A 5,138-nucleotide genomic window follows, 5' to 3' on the forward strand; every position below is an offset into this window, starting at 1 on the left:
TTTAGGAAGTTCAGGATATTTCAAAGACCTGAAGAAAGAGAAATACACTTAAATCTATAGGTATTTCAGGCAAAATCTGGTGATGAGTTTTTGCCTTGTTTTCCTAGTCTCAAGAGGCTTTTAAAAGCCCAATCTGAAATTCCATATGTAAAGTTCCAGCAAGGCAAACTTAAAAAGGGCCCATGTGGGCAATTGCTGTGCCTCAGTTATGTAAAGAGTAAAACCAAGTTTAATGAAACTAACTTATTTTGTAAACAAATTAGTCTTATGAATACTTTGATTATCTTTGATAAAAATGGAGGTGATTGCAGAGGGAACTTTTTTAAAATTGAAAACTATGGTGTACCCATGTGGATTTAATCTTGCACATTTTGCCATTCCTTACCCAATCCTTCTTCTCTCCTGTATCCTGCTACAACTCTCCAAATTAAAGTTTCCACTTTTTCCCCTCTTCTGACTTAAAATCATTCAGGACTGAAACTGTCCTTTGCTTAAAGTCTTGCCAGCTGAAACTGATGACTTCTTATAAAGTTAAATAATTGCCACATCATTTTTTTAATAGGCAGCCTTTGAGCCTACTGCTGTATGGACAACTTAGAAAGTTTACCAGAACACCTGATTTTTCCTCACAGTATTTTTCTCTTCCATGGACTACTTCTTGATGATAAATATCCACTTTTCTATCCTGTGGTTGGAGTTGAAACCAATCTCTGTCCCCCATTGTAAAAACCCATTGTAGTTGTTATTATACCTATCTAAACTGTCCTGAATAAAGTCTGTCTTACCATCTTTAACAAGTGTCACTGAATATTATTTTCTTTAATAGTTATCAGGACACCTTGTTTGGTATTTTAAAACTGACTTTAAATTGCTTTGCTCCTTCTTTTATTGTCTTAACACTTTTATAGGAGCAGTCAGTAATAACCTGCATTTCCTTCTGTTTTAGATTACTTGTCTTATCTGCTTTTGTGATGAGGATACAATGAAGGGGTTATTATAGAATGCATTCCTTTACATTTGTCCAACTGGATATGCTGAACTTATATAAAATTAATATTTGCTATGCCAATGCATGTGAAAATCCAACCTTATATTCCTTCAGTTTTTTTCTTTGTTTGTTTAAGCAACTTTATTGAAGAAAAATAAATCAATTACTAGCAGACTATTAGTTGATCACTCATCCATTGACAACTCACATCATTTATTCAGTGCTATATTAAACAATGCATTGGAAGATAGATTAACTAAGAGCTCTAAGCCTCCTAACAATTTAAGTGAAAATTACAAAATGTTTGAGATGTTATTTTGGAATAGAAAGGGTGTTTGACTTCTAATTTTTATTCTCTGTAGAACAAGAACAGGTCATTCTTTTATTGACATGCATAAAATACATCACATTTTCTGTTCTGCTGATGCTGTAAATTCAATACCAATTCTCCAGCCACATCAGTTATGAGCATAAAGTGTATCATGTAACCTCAAACCTTTAACAGTGGAAGGCTTAAATGGATGTTGCTAGAATAATTCTGCTTCCTATGACGTGACAGCTCAGCATCCATCTCCCTCCCTCTCAGATGATTCTTCAGGATGTTAGAGCAATTAGGAATGGTTTTAGTCTCACAACCAAGACACTGGCCACATAATACACATGATCCATTAAAAAAAAAAAAAAAAAAAAACTCCTAGAGGAAAACATAGGCAAAACACTCTCCAACATAAATCACAGCAGGATCATCTATGACCCACCTCCCAGAGTAATGGAAATAAAAGCAAAAATAAACAAATTGGACTGAATTAAAATTAAAATCTTTTGCACAACGAAGGAAACTATAAGCAAAGTGAATAGACAGCCTTCAGAATGGGAGAAAATAATAGCAAACAAAGCAACTGACAAAAAACTAATCTCAAAAATTAAAAGCAACTCCCGCAGCTCAATTCCAGAAAAATAAATGACCAAATCAAAAAATGGGCCAAAGAACTAAACAGACAGTTCTCCAAAGAAGACATACAGATGGCTAACAAACACATGAAAAGATGCTCAACATTACTCATTTTCAGAGAAATGCAAATCAAAACCACAATGAGGTACCATCTCACGCCAGTCAGAATGGCTGCCATCCAAAAGTCTACAAACAATAAATGCTGTAGAGGGTATGGAGAAAAGGGAACCCTCTTACACTATTAGTGGGAATGCAAACTAGTACAGCCACTCTGGAGAACAGTGTGGAGATTCCTTAAAAAACTGGAAATAGAACTGCCTTATGACCCAGCAATCCCACTGCTGGGCATACACACTGAGGAAACCAGAATTGAAAGAGACATGTGTACCCTGATATTTGTCTCAGCACTGTTTATACTAGCCAGGACAAGGAAGCAACCTAGGTGTCCATCAGCAAACGAATGGATAAGAAAGCTGTGGTACATATACACAGTGGAATATTACTCAGCCTTTAAAAAGAATCCATTTGAATCACTTCTAATGAGGTGGATGAAACTGGAGCCTATTATACAGAGTGAAGTAAGCCAGAAAGAAAAAGACCAATACAGTGTATTAACACATATATATGGAATTTAGAAAGATGGTAACAATAACCCGGTGTACGAGACAGCAAAAGAGACAGAGATGAATAGAACAGTCTTTTGGACTCTATGGGAGAAGGAGAGGGTGGGATGATCTGAGAGAATAACATTGAAACATGTATATTATCATATGTGAAATGGATCGCCAGTCCAGGTTCCATGTATGAGACAGGATGCTCGGGGCTGGTGCACTGGGATGACCCAGAGGGATTGGATGTGAGGGAGGTGGGAGGGGAGGTTCAGGATGGGGAACCCATGTAAACCCATGGCTGATTCATATCAATGTATGGCAAAACCCACTACAATATTGTAAAGTAATTAGCCTCCAACTAAAATAAATAATTTTTTTAAAAAGAATCAACACCAAAACATAAAAATAAAAAAAAATTAAAATTCTGAATCTTGGGCAACTGTTCTCTTGTAACTACTTTAGTTTCTAAAAGCAGTTGTTGTCCAAAGCTGGAAGAACTTAAGTCTTCTCAGATTAGCATGTGAATGACTGGAGGAGGTAGACAAAAAATAAAATAAAAAAAGATGAGGTCCAAAAGGGGAGCAGCCAGATAAGAAAAAAATAAGTAAATAAAAGGAATAGTAATTTATAAGTTTATTACAGCTATAATGCAGGTTATTCTGACTTTAAGGTAGAATCACATGGCATACTGCTGACTCCATTCCTGAGATATTTTGTTGTACTTATCTCTGTTTTATAGATCTGTGCAATCTCTGGCACTAGGGTGTCATCTGGGTTTGAATCACATAGCAGTGAACAAATGGATAAAAAACTTTAGAAATAGTTAAAGCAGGAGACCATTGTGATTTTAGAATATCAAGACAAATGCTGCCATTAATGTTAATATTTGTATGATAGATTATTGTTGTAAATGCAACCTTAGGTGGTTTGAAAGGGTAGTCTGAAGGAAAATGAATTGTCAAAAATACACCACCTTGAAATGGCTGTCATTAGGTCCCATAATTGTGGCTTGCCAATGAAATGTATCATCTCCAAATCGACCTGCATGTGCTAGAGGGTCACGGGCCAAATCACTAACTCGCTTATTAATCCATTTCAGCGTCCTGGTCTGTGCCATAATCTGGCTCCTCACTCTCTCAGTGGGTGCTCAAAGGTCCTGCAAAAACCCTTGATTATACCAGCAGCTGGGAAGGATTGTCTTTTGATCTCCCATCCGCTCTGCCAGATACAGGCGCTTGGTATTGAGGTGGAACTTGTGAGAATCTCAAGGCTGGTTAACAGGAGCTGTCATGCTGCAATGACTAAAGGGCAATTTTGTGCACTCCTCCTGACAGGGGCCCGTCTCCTTTCTTCACTTTTTTTTTTTAAATTTTTAAATTTTAAATTTTTTTTACAGTTTTATTGTGTTTTTTTTTTTTTTTTACTTTTTTTGCTTTATTTATTTATTTTTACTTTACAATATTGTATTGGTTTTGCCATACATCAATATAAATCTGCCACGGGTATACACATGTCCCCCTTCCTGAACCCGCCTCCCACCTCCTTCCCCATACCATACCTCTGGGTCATCCCAGTGCACCAGCCCCAAGCATCCTGTATCCTGCATCGAACCTGAACTGGTGATTCATTTCTTATATATTACACATGTTTCAAGGCCATTCTCCCAAATCATCCCACTCTCTCTCTCTCCCACAGAGTCCAAAAGACTGTTCTATACATCTGTGTCTCTTTTGCTCTCTCGCATACAGGGTTATCATTACCATCTTCCTAAATTCCATATATATGCGTTAGTATACTGTATTGGTGTTTTTCATTCTGGCTTACTTCACACTGTATAATAGGCTCCAGTTTCATCCACCTCATTAGAACTGATTCAAATGTATTCTTTTTAATGGCTGAGTAATACTCCATTGTGTATATGTACCATAGCTTTCTTATCCATTCGTCTGCTGATGGACATCTAGGTTGCTTCCTTGTCCTGGCTATTGTAAACAGTGGTGCGATGAACACTAGGATACACGTGTCTCTTTCAGTTCTGGTTTCCTCAGTGTGTATGCCCAGCAGTGGGATTGCTGGGTCATAAGGCAGTTCTATTTCCAGTTTTTTAAGGAATCTCCACACTGTTCTCCATAGTGACTGTACTAGTTTGCATTCCCACCAACAGTGTAAGAGGGTTCCCTTTTCTCCACACCCTGTCCATCATTTATTGCTTGTAGACTTTTGGATCACAGCCATTCTGACTGGCGTGAAATGGTACCTCATTGTGGTTTTGATTTGCATTTCTCTGATAATGAGTAATGCTGAGCATCTTTCCATGTATTTGTTAGCCATCTGTATGTCTTCTTTGGAGAAATGTCTGTTTAGTTCTTTGGCCCATTTTTTGATTTGGTCATTTATTTTTCTGGAATTGAGCTGTAGGAGTTGCTTGTATATTTTTGAGATTAGCTGTTTGTCAGTTGCTTCATTTGCTATTATTTTCTCCCATTCTGAAGGTTGTCTTTTCACCTTGCTTATAGTTTCCTTTGTTGTGCAGAAGCTTTTAATTTTAATTAGGTCCCATTTGTTTATTTTTGCTTTTATTTCCAAT

At 37.0% G+C, this 5,138-nt stretch overlaps 1 pseudogene; it reads right to left on the bottom strand.

Annotated features, from left to right (window-relative positions):
• Positions 1 to 3,110: 3,110 nt before the first annotated feature.
• Positions 3,111 to 4,748, bottom strand: LOC133243405 (ubiquitin-conjugating enzyme E2 D3-like; annotated as a pseudogene).
• Between the last annotated feature and the right edge of the window lie 390 nt (positions 4,749 to 5,138).

Source organism: Bos javanicus, chromosome X (assembly GCF_032452875.1).
Source record: "Bos javanicus breed banteng chromosome X, ARS-OSU_banteng_1.0, whole genome shotgun sequence".
Lineage (NCBI taxonomy): Eukaryota > Metazoa > Chordata > Mammalia > Artiodactyla > Bovidae > Bos > Bos javanicus.